This window comes from Cryptomeria japonica, chromosome 8 (assembly GCF_030272615.1).
Source record: "Cryptomeria japonica chromosome 8, Sugi_1.0, whole genome shotgun sequence".
In the NCBI taxonomy this organism is placed as follows: Eukaryota; Viridiplantae; Streptophyta; class Pinopsida; order Cupressales; family Cupressaceae; genus Cryptomeria; species Cryptomeria japonica.
The window spans coordinates 461,031,435-461,052,463 of NC_081412.1; the positions used below are offsets into that span (position 1 = coordinate 461,031,435).

The 21,029-nt window shown below is 34.8% G+C and overlaps 1 long non-coding RNA gene across 1 annotated transcript; it reads right to left on the minus strand.

Moving 5' to 3' along the window:
- Window positions 1-103: 103 nt before the first annotated feature.
- LOC131061685 (uncharacterized) lies at window positions 104-16,303 on the minus strand. The gene is made up of 2 exons (XR_009110574.1): window positions 15,733-16,303; window positions 104-449 (listed from the first exon to the last, which is right to left on the minus strand). It is a non-coding gene; the product is annotated as an uncharacterized LOC131061685 (long non-coding RNA).
- Window positions 16,304-21,029: the final 4,726 nt, after the last annotated feature.

The window sequence follows — 21,029 nt, forward strand, 5'->3', positions numbered from 1 at the left end:
CCAATATGACAGCTTTTAGTGCATATTTAAGGGTCAATGCAGGACAAATAATTTTAAATGTGTTCCATGTGTCCCTAAGTCATGTACAGTCAAGATCCAACAATAAGCAGGCAAATGAAAGTTTGTATTTCCTACATACAAGTCAAAGTAGTTAACCTACGAATTTCTAGTTCTAATTTAGGTTGGTTGAAAGCTAGAAATATCCATACTCGTAAGCTTTACATATGCCTTCAGTTTGAGATATGAAAATGTAGCACCTAAAGCAAATAAACAAATTTAAGTTGCTTTTGATAAGGCCCAAGACTGCAGATTCAAAGCATGTCTGCTTGAGCTTGTCAAAAGTTCAAACTACAATCATACACTGCAAATACATGCACAGTTGACAGAATATCTTATGCTATCCTTTGGCTTGCGATGATCAATCACCTCTAAGTAATGTTGTCTTCAACCTACACAGGAAGAAAACATCTTGTAGAATTAAAAACAAAGTTCATCTTGTGAATATAATTTACAATACAAAATGGCAATTATGAATTAATAACATGATCTCTTTATGGCATTAAAAACTGAAGCCCCTCGTAGAAGAAAACACTGAAATCCCATGCAAATCAATACTTATTTACTGGATATCATCTAGTCCTGCTCTAGTTTAGACTCCCATCAGTTGATATTCCATTCTCATACTCTTTCATGTTAAAAGTATTCCATTCTCATCAGTTAATATTAACTATAGAAACAAATGCCAAGTAATTTCACAACCTGCAAATCTATCATAAACATTTTCTCTAACAATTGTCCTATCATACATCGGTATACTCTTGAGCCCCATTGACCTATTTTTTCCATTTGTGGACAACATTATAAAGCACAAAGCTACCCATTCCTTTATTACATGGCAATCACATTCAAGCCTATAGTTCTTAGCCACATACAGAGATACAAGTACAACTCCTAACTAAACAATTTGAGTGCCTGATGCATCACCCAGCAGATGTGTAGGTGTCTCCTACAGTTTACATAACATATTCAATATGGAGAAGAAATAAATATTTAGATGGCTAAGAACTCTGGCAATAATCTTCCCAGCTAGCAGATAATACAGCTTGCATCTGACGGGCTATGATCTAGTAGCAAGACAAGGGCATTACGTCCACACTTATACAGGTTCAAAGAATTGCGTCCACAATTATACAGGTTCAAAACCAAGCAAACATGGCCTTCCATTGTATACAGATACCTTGTGTGAAATGGTGGAAAAGTTTACATTCCATGATTAGTAATACATCATCTTATGAAATTGCCTCCTCAGCCGAAGAGATTTTTGGTGGGCCCATCCCCAATATAAACAAATCCATTTAATAGAGCTAAAAGAAAAGACCAAAAGGCGATCGAGAACTAAAAGATTGCTGTTGCGAGGCATAAAAAGCCTACTTATTTTTCTTTGGCAGACACAAAACAATTAGTGCCAAAAACAGTTTCTTATCGTGAAAATGGAGTCTGCATCACTCTTAACAAATGAGCTCAAGAGTTGATAAGTTCAACAATTTTACATTTTGTTCTTATACACTATATTTAAATCTCGTTAACAACAGTTACTCAGAGCTGACTCATGTACCCTGCTAAGCTGCAACTTGGTTAACCTGTCTTGTTGATAACACATAATGGAGGGGTTAAAATTCAAATTGCAGCAACAAGGCTCCTTCACACTCATTGTTACACGTACTGTTATTTGAAGGTGGTGTAGCAGAGACGAAAATTTTGCAGTACCTAAGGTACAAAATCAGATGATGTTAAGCAAGGCTACGTCCATATCTTGAAAGAAAACATATATGTTCAACAAAACTAAGTCTGGAAAAGCTTTGCCAAGCCTCAAATGTAAGCTTTTGTGTGGCTCACAGTACAACACAACATTCTTACTCAAGATACACAAAAAATTGCATTGCCCTTCTTAACTGTGCTTTGTTGTCAGTAGGAAGAGTTCATTTTTCCACTGAGCCTTTCAGATTAAACATTGAGGCTTTGACCTAACACCAATAGACTACGTCACTACTGTATTTTTCTCTCAGTAAGCTATAATCACATGATAATACATGTTGATAATGAACACTGCCACAACACATAAAACTATGCAAGAATAGCACGTGATACACAAACAATGGCATGGCCCTTCTTAACCATGTATGTTTTGAAAATGAAGGATATATTTTGCCATGGAACATTTCAGATTAAAAACTCAGGCTTTAAAGCTAACACCAATAGACTACTGCACAAAAATTACCTCAGCAAGCTATATTAACATGATAGACATCACAGTAATTAAAACTGTCACAGAACATGCAACTATGCAAGGATAGCATGTACTATTAGTTATTCATTAACAAAATGAATCTTTGACTGAGGCCTTTGACTGATAGCATCAACAATAATGAGCAATTTGCCCTTTGTATTGTCTCGCAGTCAATGAAACAACTTTAGATGCTTACTTTGATTTGTTAAGGAGAACAAGGATTTACCTCATCTTAAATATACTCAAAATTCCATTGCATTTACTCTAAGCAGACCTTTCTAGTTGAACTCTCAATAGGACTACTATATACAAGGAGTTAGAAAGAAAATTTGCACAGTGGATTGAACAAGGCCAGATTTGGCCAATACATCTGCTTGTGGCTTCCCTGTTGTATTATTCCCAAAGAAAATGATTAGTGGTTACACAATAATTACATTGCCATCAGTAAAATAATAAAAGGCAGGAATCTCTCCCCGGGCTTTTACTCTTTCTTGACCAACTATAAGTGGACTAGTATTTCACAAAGATTGTCATAGCCTCAAGCTACCATCAAGTTCCCATGCAATCCACCAATACATTAGAAACAGCCTTCAAATATAATTCAGGTCCTTTGAGATGCTAGTAGCACCTTTGAGCTCAAAAATGCTCCTCCCATGTTGATACAGCTAATAGCATCTTGCAGCATTACCTTTGATTGTTCATTGTCGTTTACCTCAGTGACGTCAAGCTTTTCAGAACAACCTATGAAGTTCATCTTCAAATTATCCATGCTTTGCTTGATCTTAAGCATCAGCTCAATGCAACATCCTCAAGAAATGTTTTATTCAAACAAAGAGTTTATTGTTTATATTGGCTTTGTAATTGACTCAAAGGGGTACATGTACATTTCATAATTGGGTCCTTGATTCTCACTTGCAGGGTCTGATACCAGCTTATTAACTAAAATAGAAACAGGTTAGACTGTCGGAATCTCATGCTGACCATGGTGTTCAATATAAGTAATTTCCTTCCCACCTTTTCCAGTTTTCTCTTCCTTATTTTCATCCACTTCCAAAATCTCAAACATGTTGATCATCCAAGAGCCTTGCATTCTGTCCTTTAAATCATTCTTCTTTGTAGTTAAAACCATAGTTTAAAAACTCGTGGACTCGCCAGGAGCCACGAGTCGACTCGCCAAGGACTTGCGAGGCGAGTCCATTTGAAAGACTTGCGAGTCTTTTGCAAGGACTCGAGCGAGTCTTTTGCATGGACTCGCGAGTCTTTCAAATGGACTCGCGCGACCCAGAAAAACCATCAGGCAAGCTTTAAAAATGAGTTTTTTCTGCCTTCATTTGGCGTAACTCCCCCCCTTTTTGACTTTTTTGGGGGTTAAGGGGTAACCCTAATTGGACGTGGGCCAATAGAAAAATAACACCCAATGCCTTTATAAAATAATAGAAGTATAGGGGGAAACTGCGCTGATGGAAGTAGGGAAAATTTAACCTCCAAGTCTGATTAGGCTCCATATAACAACATAATTAGCATTGAAGAAATCTTGGTATTATACATTTTAGAGTTGAAAGTTTGAAACTATGAGTATGAATGATGAAATTTCAAATATTGTGCGTTTGTTGATCATATGACATGTGTAATGTTTCAATTATGGCTCTTATGTTCTCTAAATGCATTAATTTCTTTATGTTTTTTTTTATAACTACGGTTTTTTTTTTCGCCAAGTCTTTCATGAGTCCGAGTCCAAATTTTTGGTTCGCCGAGTCCGTGGCGAGTCCGAGTTTTTGAACTTTGGTTAAAACATTGAATTTTTTAGCTGGATCAACATTATAACAATACCTACCATCATCAGCATCTTCACATGCTTACAAGTTGTAAATCAACAATCCACATCATCAGCATCCTCACATGCTTGCAAGTTGCAAATCAACAATTCACACCATGTTTCACCTATCAATGGTGGCCTTCCTCTTCCCTCTATTATAACCCTCTCCCCTAACATCCCTTACAGTAAAAGATGACACATTGGAATATGCTGCTATAGACTGTAAAGGTACACTTCTAAATTTTGCCTCACTAGTAAATGATGCTAGGTATTGCTTTGGAGGAGCTTAAACTTGTGGAGTCTAGCAGTTTTGAGTGATGAGGAGTTTGGCATAGACTTTGGGGGTGAATGATGATTTAAGGCATTCGACCCTTGGCCAATTGTATTTTTAAATGCAATCATCATTTTGAATATAATATAATATATTGATATTCAAAAATTTCATTGTTCATTGATCATTCATTGCAATATCATATCTGTTTGAGCATTTCTAAGTTCATATATCATTCCTTTATCTTATTTTATAACTTTTTTTAATGCTATATTGTAATGTCCCCACTTTGAAATAGAATTTAATAATAGATAATAATAATAAAATTAAAATATGTAAAAATTCAATTAATATTTAAAAGAATATAATTAAATATAATTAAAATTTAATTAAGTTAATGAATGGTCAAAAGACATGAAATGAAAAGTTTTGACTCCCTCAAACATGATATATAAAAAAGGAGAAGAGAACCTCATTTGAGGGAGGATAATTTGGGAATCAGAAGTGCAGATATTATTTGAATAAGAGCAGAAATAATGAAGAGTTGCACTCTTTCAAAGGGTGTATCTCTTGCCAAAGGGTATATATGATGAAGAGGTGTGATCACTCCCTCACACTGAGAGATATAAAAGAAAGTAATCAAAAGCATCCAGTGACATCACCATCGATCAGATCAAATCAGAACTGTTATTAAGTTACAAGCAGTAACATCCTTGTTCTTGGTGATATGCACGGTGCTTAATATGTATGCTTAATATATGAAGCTTGGCAATGCTCTTATGAATAATTTAATAGTAATATTAATATAGAATGTAATATGTATGAAAGTCATACTTAATTTCATATACATTCATAGTACATGAAAGACTACCATATCAATAGCCCATTCCTTCATCTTCTGCTAATGCCTCTTTGTGGATAGGTTGGTTTGGGTAGGGAGAGACGGATTAATTTTGTCACAAGACAGATAACTCCCAAGATGGGGTAAGGACATATATTTCTAAAGCCTTGAGGGAGAGTCCCAAGATGGGCATGAACAGGTGTTCCTGAAACCTTGAGGGAACCTACTTGTAGACAGTTTTCAAGTGTCCTAGCACAGTAATTCCACCATCCTCCATCAGGGTTAGGGGAGAATTGAGGGCAAACCCTTAAAATAATTAGTATTAATTGTATTATGAGGAATTTGATGTTTTCTAATCTCAATAACTTTATTTAAGACAATATAATTTTTAATGATTATTGGGAAACAGATAGCCTTTCGGTAGGGGACATTACAATTGGTATCGGAGCTTTGATCCTGCCATCTTGCAGGGTAAACATGAATCAATGAATCATTCTAGTCAATAAGAAGGAACCTAACAATACATATATTTGGGTGTATGCTCCGTGTTTGAATATAACCATGTGCATCCTCCATGTTTTTATGTGTACGTTCTATGCTTGGTTCATGCCTGATATGTTTCCAGCATGTTTATTCCATGCGTGTTTCCAAAGCCATTTCATATTGGAAGTCATTTTGAACACTCCAAGATCATTGCTTGAGGACAAGCAATCTTAGGTGGGGCGGATTGTAATGTCCCCACCTTGAAATAAATTTAATAATAAATAATAATAATAAAATTAAAATATTAAAAATTAAATTAAAATATAAAAGAATATAACTAAAACTTAATTAAGTTAATGAATGGTCAAAAGACATGAAATGAAAAGTTGTGACTCCCTCAAACATGAGATATAAAAGGGAGAAGAGAACCTCATTTGAGGGAGCATAATTTGGGAAACAGAAGTGCAGATCTGATTGTGAAAGGTTGTGTCCCTTTCCAAGGGCAGATATAATGAAGAGCGCACTCTTTCAAAGGGTGTTTCTCTTGTCAAAGGGCATATATGATGAAGAGGTGTGACCCCTCCTTCACATTGAGAGATATAAAAGAAAGGAATCAAAAGCATCCAGTGACATCACCATCGATCAGATCAAATCAGAACTGTTATTAAGTCAAAGGGAGTAACATCCTTGTTCTTGGTGGTATGCATGGGGATGTGCTTAATATGCATGCTTAATATATGAAACCTGATAATGTTCTTATGAATAATTTAATAGTGAAATTAATATAGACTGTAATATGTATGTCAATCATACTTAATTTCATATACATTCATAGTATATGAAGGACTGTTATATAAATAGCCCATTCCTTGAACTTTTGCTAATGCCTTTGTGAGGATAGGTTGGTTTGTGTAGGGCGAGGCAGAGTAATTTTGTCACAAGACAGGTAAGTCCCAGGATGGGGTAAGGACATATATTTCTAAAGCCTTGAGGGAGAGTCCCGAGATGGGCATGAACAGGTGTTCTTGAAACCTTGAGGGAGCCAACTTGTAGATAGTTTCCAAAGCACCCTAGCACAGTAATTGAGGGCAAACCCTTAAAATAATTAGTATTAATTTTATTATGAGGAATTAGATGTTTTCTAATCTCGATAACTTAATTTAAGACATACTAATGTTTAATAATTATTGGGAAAAAGGTAGCCTTCCGATAGGGGGCAATACAACTGGTATTAGAGCTTTGATCCTGCCATCCTGCAGGGTAAACATGAATCAATGAATCATTCTAGTCAATAAGAAGGAATCTAACAATACATGTATTTGTGTGTATGCTCCGTGTTTGCATATAACCATGTGTATGCTCCGTGTTTGGTTCATGCCCGATATATTTCCAATTGGTTTATTCCATGTGTGTTTCCAAAGCCATTTCATATTGGAAATCATTTTGAACACTCCATGATCATTTCTTGAGGACAAGCAATCTTGGGTGGGGTGGGCTGTAATGTTCCCACTTTGAAATAAAATTTAATAAAATTAAATTATTAAAAATTAATTAAAAAATAAAAGAATATAATTAAAAATAATTTAATTAAGTTAATGAAAAGCCATGAAATGAAAAGTTGTGACTCCCTCAAACAAGAGATATAAAAGGGAGAAGAGAACCTCATTGAGGGGGGGATAATTTGGGAATCAGATGTGCAGATCTGATTGTGATTGTGAAAGGTTGTGTACATTTCAAAGGGCAGAAATAATGAAGAGTTGCACTCTTTCAAAGGGTGTATCTCTTGCCAAAGGGCATATATGATGAAGAGGTATGACCCCTCCCTCACATTGAGCTAAGTTACCGATTCAGGTATGGCTATGGATACGAAATTGGGTATGGAATCGCAGAATCGGCAACGAAAAAAAAATTCCTTCCTTGGGTACGGGTACGAGTATATATATATATATATATATATACATATATATATATATATATATATATATATGCAATGATACAATCCATACAAATATGAAATATACAATGTAACATTCCATACATATATGATAAATCATAAATCATAAATCCATAACTGCCAATGCCTTTACTTCTCTCTCTAAAGCATTTTTAGATTTTGTTTGAAAGGTTTTTAATGCTTAGAGTCTTAGACAACTGACAACCATGGTATTACTGTAATTAGATAATGAAATATCATTTGCATTAAAATCCCTGTAGTACTCCATCACTGATGATGCATATCACTGCAGCAGATGTTGCTCAGATCCATACAAATCCACTTTAACAACACACACATTGCAGCTGTATATGAGTGAACTGAAAAAAATCTTGCATACAATACAGAGGAAAACATTCTAAATTTATAACTGGGTTTATGGAACATTTTCTCCCACAGAGGACCCAGCCGACTGGGAAGAACCCGAGTGGAATCCACAAGGGACCAGGCTCGGACTAGGACCCGTAAGGAATCAGGACCCGATTCCAAGGCTGCCAGGGCGATTCCGGTAACTTAGACATTGAGAGATATAAAGGAAAGGAATCAAAAGCATCCCGTGGCATCACCATCAATCAGATCAAATGAGAATTGTTATTAAGTTGCAGGCAGTAACATCCTCATTCTTGGTGGTATACATGGGGATGTGCTTAATATGTATGCTTAATATATGAAGCCTAGTAATGTTCTTATGAATAATTTAATAGTAATATTAATATAGACTGCAATATGTATGACAATCATACTTAATTACATAAACATTCATAGTACATGAAAGACTATTATATTAATAGCCCATTACTTGATCTTCCACTAATGCCTTCGTGAGGATAGGTTGGTTTGTGTAGGGAGAGGTGGAGTAATTTTGTCACAAGACAGGTAAGTCCGAAGATGGGGTAAGGACATATATTTCTGAAGCCTTGAGGGAGAGTCCCAAGATGGGCATGAACATGCGTTCCTGCAACCTTACGGGAGCCTACTTGTAGACAGTTTCCAAGCACCCTAGCACAGTAATTCCACCATCCTCCGTCAAGGTTAGGGAAGAATTGAGGGAAAACCCTTAAAATAATTAATATTAATTGTATTATGAGGAATTAGATGTTTTCTAATCTCAATAACTTAATTTAAGACATAATAATGTTTAATCATTATTGGGAATCAGGTAGCCTTCCAACAGGGGACATATTATATATCCTCAAATGTAGACCCTTGGTTCCCCCATCCCCGAGTCTTGTACCCATTGTTCCCCCTTCTTGAGGCTACATGGAAACTAGGAAAATTCTTCTTGGGTTTGTTATTCACTTAATGTAGACAGCCTTCTTATTTCTTCATATATACTCTGTTGTTTTGTAACTATGTAAGAAAATAGGGCTGGGCCCTCATGCTACATGAGGTAGCGTGCCCCTTTAGGGCCGACCCTAAAGGGAGAACACGCCTCCCTTATCAAACACCAAACATAACGTGTGGCCCCAAAAAGGATTTTCAGCAAAACAATAAAAGCTTTTGTTTTGGCACCAAAGTTTATGAGGCCGACCCCATATTGCATCCCTAGCAGCTCATATAAATAAAGAGCATTTTGGTTGCAAATGAAACCAACTAAGTTTTGATCTGCTCTTCAAAAGGGTGTGAATTATCTCCAGAAGGGTGCAAATTGTGTTGAAGCCTCTCCTTCAAAGGTGATGGTTGCTTAGGTGCTGCTCTTATCTGTTGTTGAGGTGCTGTAACAAAAGCCCTATCTATGCATTGTATTGTTACAATTAAAGTGAATACATAGTCAGACCTGTGGGTCTTTATAGCTGGGTTTTTTTCCTCATCAGAGGTTTTCCCCAGGGTAAATGTCTTGAGTCTCTTGTGCACTTGCTTTGTTTTCATGCCTACTTAATCCTAAATTCATTTTATTATTTCTGATTTCTGATCTGAGACACAAAATTAACATGGTATCAAAGCTAGGTTATACTAACATCAGATTTCAGTAAGGTCATTTTTGTTGCATCTAGTTGCTGTTTGTTTTCATATTAAAATGTCAGGTTTGAAGGGTGAAGACAGACTTGATGGAGCCCTTGATTTTGCTGCCTGGAAACTTCGCATTCAGCTCATACTTAAGGAGAATGATCTCCTCCTGAAGATGCAAAGGAACTAAAACAGTTCAAGAAGGATTCAGCCAAAGCTAGGAAGATCGTTATTGAATCCGTCAGAAATCATCTTGTTACTGTCATATCAAAGTTTGCTTCAGCCAGGGAAATAATCAAACACTTGGAAGGGATGTTTGAAGTCAACAATCTCAGCAGAGCCCTTGCTCTAAGACAGCAGCAACTTCATATCAGAATGAAAGAAGAGGACTCAATCATGGCCTACTTTATGAAGATCAATGAACTGAAGGATAAACTAAGTACTCTTGATTGTGAAGTTCCAGACAAAGACCTTGTTCTAATTGCATTAAATGGTCTACCTGATGAATGGGATCCCTTCATTCGTAGCATTGGCGGGAGAGTTGAACGTCCCAACTATGAGAGTCTTCTAGCTGATTGCATTGAAGAGGAATCCCGCATTGAAATGAGGGGAAAACACAAGAACTCTCACAAAGATGATAGTCATGTTCTTATAGCTAAGTCCAAGAAAGGTGGGAATTGGAAGAAAGATAAGAGAAGCAAAGATTTCAGACCCCCTTTCTACGATCCAAGAAAGAAGTCAAGAGATTCCTCTCATATTCGTTGTTTCAGATGTGACAAGTATGGTCACTATGCTAGAGACTATCAGAATGAACTTAAGGAAAGGGAAGCAAATTTAAACAAAGTCTCTGAACAAAATGAGGACTATCTTCTTATCTCTGTCTTATCAAGCAATGTTCCTACAGACAATAATACTTGGATAATTGACAGTGGAACCTCCAGACACATCTCAGGTTACCGTGAACATCTTTCAGATCTAATAGAAAAAGACACCAATCTCCATGTGGTAATTGGTGATGATGCTCAATACTCCGTAAAAGGTTCTGGTACTACTTTAAAACTAGATTCTGGTATTTCCTTCCAACTCAGTGATATTCTTTTTGTACCTGGAATTAAAAGAAATATTATTTCCATTTCTGCTTTAGAAGATAAGGGTTTGCAAGTAGCATTTTCCGAAGGTAAAGTACTTGCTTGGTCTAAGAAATCTAGTTTCAAATCTGCTCGTGTTATTGGAAATAGATGTGATAGTTTGTATAAGCTTGCAGCTAACCCAGTTCAAGCTCTCATTCATGAGGCTCTTGAATCATGCAATCTATGGCATAGAAGACTTGGATCTGCACTTCCAGGCTCTTCCCACTCTTGGTAAAATGGTTAAAGGAATTAAGAGGGAGTTCTGTGTTCCCTACAATCCTCAGCAAAATGGAGCTGCTGAAAGAAAGAACAGGTCCATTGTTGAAGCTGCAAGAGCCATGATTCATGATCAAGACTTGCAACCCTTCCTATGGGCGGAGGCATCCAAAACAACAGTTTACATTCAGAATAGATGTCCTCATCGTGCTCTAAAGAATGTAACTCCTGAAGAAGCCTTTACAGGAATCAAACCTAACATCAGCCACTTAAGGATTTTCGGGAGCCCTGTGTATGTTCATGTGCCTAAGGAAAAGCGAACCAAGTTGGATCCCTCTGGAAAGAAAGGCATCTTAGTAGGATACAGTGAATCTTCCAAAGCCTTCAGAATCTACATTTCAGGTCAAAGGTATGTTGAGGTAAGTAGAGATGTAACTTTTGAAGAAGATATTGCATTCAAAAGATCTAAAGGTTCATTATCTGATGACGATGATATTGTGACTGAAAATCAAGAATCAAATGTTGATACTAACCCTGAGATACAGAAGGAGTCTATTGACCTCCCAGAATAGGAAGTTCAGGATGATCCAGCTGAACCCATGGATTCTACAGATATACCTAAGGATATTGTGGTTAGCAAGAAGAGGCCATTTGGGTTAAGAACACCATTCAAGATGCTGAAAGATTTGCTGCTCCCAGAGGAACCTTCAGAGATAGCAAGAGACCTCAAAATCATGCCAACTACATTTCAGTAATGTGCAACATCATTGAGTTTGAACCTCACAATGTCGAAGAAGCTATGAATCACCATGCTTGGAAGTTAGCCATGGATGAAGAGTATGAGTCTCTCATCAAGAATGATGTTTGGAACATTGTACCCAGACCCAAAGGTAAGCCTGTTGTTTCCTCTAAATGGTTATTTAAGATTAAGCATAATGCTGATGGTAGTATTGAGAAATATAAAGCTAGATTTGTAGCTCGTGGTTTTTCTCAAAAGGAAGGAATAGATTATGAGGAACATTCACTCCTGTTGCTAGATATACTTCTATTAGATCTATAATAGCTATTGTTGCAGCTAAAGGTTGGAAACTACATCAAATCGATGTTAAGACAACTTTTCTAAATGGCGTTATTGAGGAAGAAGTCTACATTGAGCAACCAGAAGGTTATGTAATACATAGAAGAGAATCTCATGTTTGCAGATTGAAGAAAGCCTTATATGAACTCAAACAGGCTCCTCGTGCTTGGTATGAAAGAATTGATAAATATTTACTAAGCTTAGGGTTTTGTAAGAATGATGTTGATGCTAATCTTTACCTTAAAATATGCAATGATGATATGCTTATTCTGGTTCTATATGTGGATGATTTATTTCTCACTCGTGAAGATAAACTAATTATGAGATGTAAGAAAGAATTAGCCTCAGAATTTGAAATGAAGGATTTAGGGTTAATGCATTACTTCTTAGGGTTAGAAGTATGGCAAAAATCTAATGAAATTATCCTAAGTCAAGGAAAGTACACTATTGATATTTTGAAAAGATTTAGAATGATGGATCGCAAACCTATGTCTACTCCTATGAAATCTAACTTAAAGAAGTTGAGCATCTCTGCAGATAACTCTAATTTTGCAGTTCCATCCGAGTATAGGCAATAAATCAGATCTTTGATGTATCTAGTTAACACTAGACCGAATATCTGTTATGCAGTGAATGCTCTCAATCAATTCATGAGCATGCCTAAGCATGTTCACCTTGTTGCAGCTAAACATATACTAAGATATCTGCGAGGCACTATTGGGTATGGACTGAAGTATTCACTCAATACTTCAATCTCCTTGGAAGGCTATTCAGACTCAGACTGGGCAAGAAGTGTCAAAGACAGGAAAAGTACTTCGGGTATCTGCTTTAGCTTGGGATCTACAGTAATCTCTTGGGCCTGTAGAAAACAATCTTTTGTAGCATTAAGTACTGCAGAAGCTGAGTACATTGCAGCATCTGTTGCATCCAGAGAAGCAGTATGGCTCCGCAAACTTCTTGTTGGATTGTTTGGACAACCTAGTGGTCCTTCTACCATTCATTGCGATAATCAGAGTTGCATAAAGATGTTTGTCAACCCAATATTTCATGACAGATCAAAACATGTGGAACCGCATTATCACTACATTCAGGATATGGTTCAAAGAGGCGCCATTCAGCTAAAGTATATCAGCACAGATGAACAAGTTGCAGATATTCTTACCAAGCCCTTGTCCAGAGTGAAGTTTGAATACTTCAGAGATAGACTTGGTATTGTGGAAAATGAAGTCCAGGTTGAGAGGGAGCCTCAACCTCAGTAATTCACTATGAATCAAGAATGGTCCATTCTTCGCTTGTGTGCAAGAATGGAAGGTTCCAATCTATGCTTGTGTGCTAGATGGAAGGTTGTAATTGTATAAAGACCCACTTGTGTATTACACTTTCTATGCTTGTGTGCTAGAACCATCCTATGCTTGTGTGCTAGGTGGAAGATGTAATTCTATGCTTGTGTGCTAGATCCATTCTATGCTTGTGTGCTAGATGGAACACTAAAGGTTCTGATTATGTATTCATTTTCTTCCTAGTTAAGAGGGAGTGTTGTTTTGTAACTATGTAAGAAAATAGGGCTGGGCCCTCACGCTACAAGAGGTAGCGTGTCCCTTTAGGGCCGACCCTAAAGGGAGAACACGCATCCCTTATCAATCAGCAAACATAACATGTGGCCCCAAAAAGGATTTTCGGCAAAACAATAAAAGCTTTTGTTTTGGCGCCAAAGTTTATGAGGCCGACCCCATATTGCATCCCCAGCAGCTCATATAAATAAAGAGCATTTTTGTTGCAAATGAAACCAACTAAGTTTTGATCTGCTCTTCAAAAGGGTGTGAATTATCTCCAGAAGGGTGCGAATTGTGTTGAAGCCTCTCCTTCAAAGGTGATGGTTGCTTAGGTGCTGCTCTTATCTGCTGTTGAGGTGCTGTAACAAAAGTCCTATCTATGCATTGTATTGTTACAATTAAAGTGAATGCATAGTCAGACCTGTGGGTCTTTATAGCTGGGTTTTTTTCCTCATCAAAGGTTTTCCCAGGGTAAATGTCTTGAGTCTCTTGTGCACTTGCTTTGTTTTCATGCCTACTTAATCCTAAATTCATTTTATTATTTCTGATTTCTGATCTGAGACACAAAATTAACATACTCTTCACACTGGAGCTGCAGTCGCCCTCAAACATGACTATGAAGCCTTTCAAGATATTTTACCATTGCCCCAAGTTCATTAAACAACTTGCCCAACAAGATAGCTTTTCTATAAAACTAGGACATATAGTTTTCATAATTTGTGCATCCTCTTGCTAGTAATATTGTTGCATCACGAACCACAGTTGCTTATATCATAAATAGTTCAATTGTGATTTAATCAAGTCCATGAAAGCCTCATTTAGTCACTGTTAATTTCTTGCTTAACCATTAGTTGAGCATCCACATAGTTTGCCCATCACATTAAGGCATGGCAAAAATCTACATAGAGATCATAAACATTAATATTTCATACCCCTAAATCTTTTGGTTCAATCGATAACTGCCCACAAAGACTCTGTTCAATTCCAGTTTATAAAGTATACCAAAATTGTGGCATTGTCTGAAAGAGCGTCAAGGCATATGCATTTGAACCTGGGCCATAATGATGGTAAGCCCCTAAAGTCACTAATTAACTAATGTCCAGCAAACTTATTAGCAATCACCTTGCACTAATCTAGGGTAATTCATCTTTAACTCTGAAGTTTCATATCCAAGTCTCTTGAAAGAATTCCATAATTAACTCCATAACGTACATATGAGCAATGTATTTGTACTAACATATTCAGCAATATGTTCATGCTTTTGGCAACTTGTAGCACATACAAATTCCCTGAAAACTATGATCAAGTGCACCCTAAAGCTGAAGGTTGGTGACCCTGGTTTGATCTTTTTCTTTAAGGATCAATATCCACAAGTATAAAGTTATAAGTTCCATTCCTCAAAATGACCGACCTAGTAAACATGTTGAACTGGTCATTTCATTGAAATGCCTAAACATAGAGCCCTGAATCCTAAACATTGGGCACTAAACACTAAACTCTAACCCATAAAATCACCACATTATAGTCACTTAGACCTACTTCCAGCCTATGAAAAGGGCGTTGTATTAATTTATCTACAACTCTTCACAAACAAGGAAAGTAAGACAATTTTAGCATTTTCACTAGAAACTCAGGTTCAAGAACATGAACCCTGCCCATCCCCATATCCATGTCTATGGGTGGCTATATTTAAGTGTAATATACCCAGACGCTCATTGAAATACACATCTATATCCTATTTCAAAATGGCCTCCCCGTCCCCTTATTCATTGTCTCCCAACGACTAAATTTTTTTGTGCAATTGGGAGTCTCTACAGTGCATTATTAAGCTAAATATTTTTTGGGAATCTGCTGCAGTTAATATTGAATCATTCTTCATCACCTATCTTTTATGAATGATGATTGTCTACAACCCATCTCTAATGAACAAAGAATTACCACGCCCAAAATTGGCAAATAGTCCATCATTTAACTTACCAATTTTATGTACAAGCTGTATTGAGTTGTTTGTATAAAAAACAGCATAAAGTATGCCCTTTAATACAAATTATCTTAAAAAGAAGAATACAAAAATGCATCAAACTATTTTGCAATACGAGATTGAAGCCAAAACCCACCTCATTTCTTTTTGGGCGGAGTACCCTCCTCTTCTTCATCACTAGAACTACCAGAGTCACGCTCGTACTCAGGTGAGCGGTCGACTTTATCATCGTCTGGATCATAATTGGGATCGAGGGCTTTCCCCATAGCACTTCTCCCTTTGCCAAGATGAGGCTTAAAGGCAATTTCCATTGTAAACCAGGCTAACGCCAGCCCTGCAATTGTTAGCAATGCTGTTTTAAGTGCACCCATTTTTGTCATTCCTTTCTTCTCCCCTTCTGCTTTCTTCTCCTCCTCACCTTTCTTCACCATTGTAAATGAGAATCTTACCTATCCTATCCAAATGTTTGTGAGCAAAGTAACCCGATATTAGATGGCTATGGGCTATCTATATAGAGGAGCTATATTCCCTCTAGTCGGATAGGGTATAGCTCTAGCGTAGAATTTGTACTATTGATTCAAACTAAGAGAGCATAAGAGGTACAATGAAATATCTAAGAGAGCAAAGGTACGTATGGCAAGCAAAACTTTGGGATATAAGGTACTGTCGGCTTTTGTAAGGAAAATAAACGACCTTATAGACCGATCACTTGCAACATAAAGGTGCAATGGTCACGGAAAAAAATATAAGTTAATCTACTATTAAGTACGATTCAATTTGTTCATAGAGATATTATTTTTATCTTCATTTAATTTTTATAAAAATATTTAATGAATGATGTATTAGATTTGTTTTTTTTAATAAAATATTATTTGTGTAGGTTTATATTTATTTTTTACATTATATTAATAGTAATAAGAAATATATGTTTGAAGGTGGTATTGGAAATGTGTTTGCATATATTTTTTATAATCAATTGAATAAATGTTTTATAATAATTTATTTTTTGTTTTTAATAGAAGTTAACAATACATACAAATATAGATGAAGATGGCTAGTTGTCCAAACATCTTCGATAGAAGAGTTCATGTTCTGAAGGTGTGTTTTGGGCAAGAGTAGGTGACAATGGCCTAATAGGAACCACCATCTTCTCATTGGCTCTCTTGAAATAGGATAAACTTTATTTCTATTTCAAAACATGATCTAATTATAATAAAGGAAAATCAATTGATTGATTTAGAGATTTATTATATATTTGAGATTTTACAACTATTAACTTTAAATGTCTCAATAACATACTAGACTTTAGAGGGACATCAAACAACTTGAGTAAATGGAAAATTTGAGCTGCACACAACGTGATCAATCAATATTAAAGCTAATAAATGTAGAAATTTGAAGTATTGATATTTATGCAAGCAACTGTAGCAAAATACCAAACAATCATGTCAATATTAAATTAATTTGCTAACCTCTTGAAAGTTGATCCCATTTGGGGCACCTAATTACCTCTCGACCTTGAATGTTTACCAAACCATCATGAAAACCTTATGTTCAGACCCTTTCTTACACCCATACAATTTTGTTTGCCATTTGAAAGATGAAATTATTGAACATCTCACAATTTATTGGTATATGCCTATTTGAATTACAATTTCCATTTGATGTGTGGTTGTGTCAAACTTTATGAGACAATCTTGCTAACCCTAAGAAATTCATTGTGATGCTTACATAAATCATTGAATTAGATTGTGTTATGTTGAATATGTGAATGCAAATTCTAATGTAAGAAGACATTCTTAAGGTGAGATTATAAATGTTATTATTATCTTGAAACCGCAATCCAAGTACCTGTGGGTAGGACACTAGAGAAAAGGTGCTTCTCTGAACTCAAAACACCAAATTTGTCCATGAAATTTTTGTGTTATGGAGAAATCAACACCAAATATATATATATATATATATATATATATATATATATATATATATATATATATATATATATATATATATATATATATATATATATTTTAAGTACATATGTTCAAATAATTTTACATATAAATGTTCCTTAACAACATTTTACCTTTTAAATACATTTTTTTCATTATATTTTAACCAATTTAATTATAAAATTATATATATATGATTGGATCGATTCACAATAATTAAAATGAACACACAAACTATTAAGTAAATTGTTGGAAAACTAAAACCTAAACAAAATCAAACCTAACTAATAGGAAGTACAAATGAATTTTAAAAATTATGCCTTGTTCTTAAATAATTGATGAGAGCAATTATACAACATTCATGACCTGCCATTATATATAACTTTATTAAAGAGAACAAATGAATAATAAAAATTGTTGAATTGTAATTGTTCCTAAGAGAAATGTATGACATTGCTATAATAGACATTTTGTGAGCTATCATTAAACTGCTTAAAATCTTAAAATCTTGATCTGTGCCAATAATTCTCAAAACTTCCAGACCCAAGTCAAAAGATCTAATGATCACATGAGTGGGCATGCCAATCATGCTAGCAATCCTTTTCTAGTGATCTTATGTTCTTCAATGTGTTTCAATCCAATACAAGATTACTAACTGATGTCTTTTTTGAACATGGGCTTAAATAGCTTGTCCAATACATACATAAGTCCTTGATCTTGTGTCAAATGCAAGTTCCAAAAGGAATGCCAAAAAAATGAATGGAAGATTTAATATGGTATTTTATGATATATTATATTAAAAATTTAGTTTTTCCTTGGGGGGAATCATTCTAAGGAGCATCGAATTCCATGAAATAAAAACAACCATAAATGAAATGATAGAACCAGTGCCTTCATTTAACAGATATAAACTCAACTATTTTAGAATGAAATAAGAGACAACAAAAATGATCTGGTGCGTACATATGCCCACAAAAAACTCTCATTGAAACTATGGAAAGTGACTTTCCTTAAGAATCTGCACAAATTGTGGCATGCTATCAACGTTGTCAATGAGAAAATGTGCATATTTTGCAGCCATATTAATACAGAACCCCACCAAAGCAAGCAAAAATTTCTTAAAAATGAGACTTGTCAAAACCAATCTCCAAAATCTAAAAATATCGGGGTTTTAACGTTGCTTTATTCTTGAGCTCGAAAGAGGATTTTGGCAGCCTTCTAAATGAAAACATTGGTTGTGAATTATAATCTGCTTTGATGTGTGACGCGAGGAAATCTGATATAGTTTGAGAAGATCCGACTTCATTTGATAGCGACTGAAAATGGTAAACCACTTCGCAGTTTAAGAGTTGTTTGGCAGCATGAGACAGGTATAGGTTATAGCCTATCAGCTAATTATTGTATATTTTAAGAAATTACATGTTAAAAAAAAGGTGTATTAAATTAACATATGAATTTAAAAATTAAAACATTTAATTTCATATTATACTTAAATGATAAAAAAATTTAAAAAAAATTATTATATTTTGTTTTATATTATTTTATCTTCACTTCCATCTTTAACTCTCTCTCTCTCTTAGATTAACTCATCACACAATTTTGTCTATCTCCATCATGCTATTAGTTAACTTTGTAGTTATCTCAATCAATCCATTTCGAAATCTTCTCATCATATCTCCACCATTATCAAATAATCTATAAAATAGTAGTATAATAATAGATTTCATAATTATCTCGATCATTTATCTCATCAATCTTCTCATTAGATCTCCACCATTATCAAATAATCTATAAAATAGTAATATAATAATAGATTAAAAATAATATTATTAATTATGAGAGATTGAAAATATGTCTCTAAAATCCACTTTTTTCTCAACAATAAGGATAAGACAGAATATAAATATATAAAATAATGTTATGATAATATAATAATAAAGTGGTCTTAATAGATTTTTTGCTTTGGTCAATAGTTTAATAAAAATATAACTATATAATAATATAATAATTTTTAAAGTGAAATAATAAACAAATATGATATCTTCGACGTACTTTACCAATATAACTCTAAAGATAGGTATGCTAGTTTTTATTACCCCAGAGGCATATTATATTTACATATGGATGGAAAAACGTCCATCAATAAAAATTAGAATCATTTCAAAATATTTTATTATTATTTTTAATTTAATTTATTTTATTTTTCCTTTCATGTACTCAATCAATTTTTATTTTTTTCAATTACCACTCAAAGTTTGATCAATGAATTTTGTCTATCTTCATCATGCAATCACTTAACATCATAATTATCTCAATCTAATTTTACTAGCGTACTAGAATATAAGTACTTAAGTATGTCGAAAGATGTCATATTTGTTCATTTTTCCACTTAAAAAATATTATATTATAATTAATATTAAATTATTATTAAAATATGATTATACTATTATGTTTAAATATATTATTATTATTATTTTATTTTTTTCATTAAACTCTTTAGAAAAGTAAAAAAGTTTTTAATACTAAATTGTTATTATTATATTTTTATATTTCTACTAAACTCTTAACCAAAACAAAAAATCTATTAAGACTACATTATTATTATAGTAGCAATTACATCTTGGTATGCAATGGGTATGTTGAAGAGGTGTGGAAGGTCAATTAGGGGAAATTTTGGTCAATTTTTACAAAAAATTGTATAGTACATGAGAAGAATTGGTAGGCTATTTAGAAAATGATGTTGCTTGTGCATCAAAGGTATCAATGGAGAAGTGATAGCTTCAAATATACTTTGCATCCACTTACAAGTATATAATCATAACTGAAACAAAACTTTTGAACTGGGAAGATAATCAAGCTCCATTACCAACAAGATCACGTTATGTTTGCAATCAGGTGAGAGGAAGAGAGGTAGAGATAGGGATAGAAAGGAGAGATGGAGAGAAAGAGATAGAGGGGTAAAGAGATAGAGATAGAGATGGAGATGGATATGAGATGAGATGGAGATGCAGATGGAGAAACAGGAGAGGGAGATGGAGAAAAAGAGAGATAAATGGAGAGATAAAGAGGAGAGATAGAAAGATAAAGATAGAGATAGGAAGTGATATAGAGAGAGAGGGAGAGGGATATAGTGGTAAAGAGAGTTAGAGAGATAAACAAATAGAGAGAGATGGATAGATGAAAGAAGAAATATGTAGAGATAGATATAGAAAGGAAAAGAGATGAATATAGAGGTCTTAAAGGAGGGATATGGAGAGAAAGGGAGATAGATAGATATATAGATAGATAAAGGGAGACACACATAGAGATAGAGGGGGGCAGGGGAAGATAGACATAGAATGGAAGATAGAGTGAGAGATGAAGAGGTAAAAACTAGATAGAGAGATGTAGAGGGAGAGATAAAGATATAAAGATAGGGGGATAGAGAGGGAGAGATAGAGAAGAATATATATAGAGGTCTATAGAGGAAGAGATAGAGAGA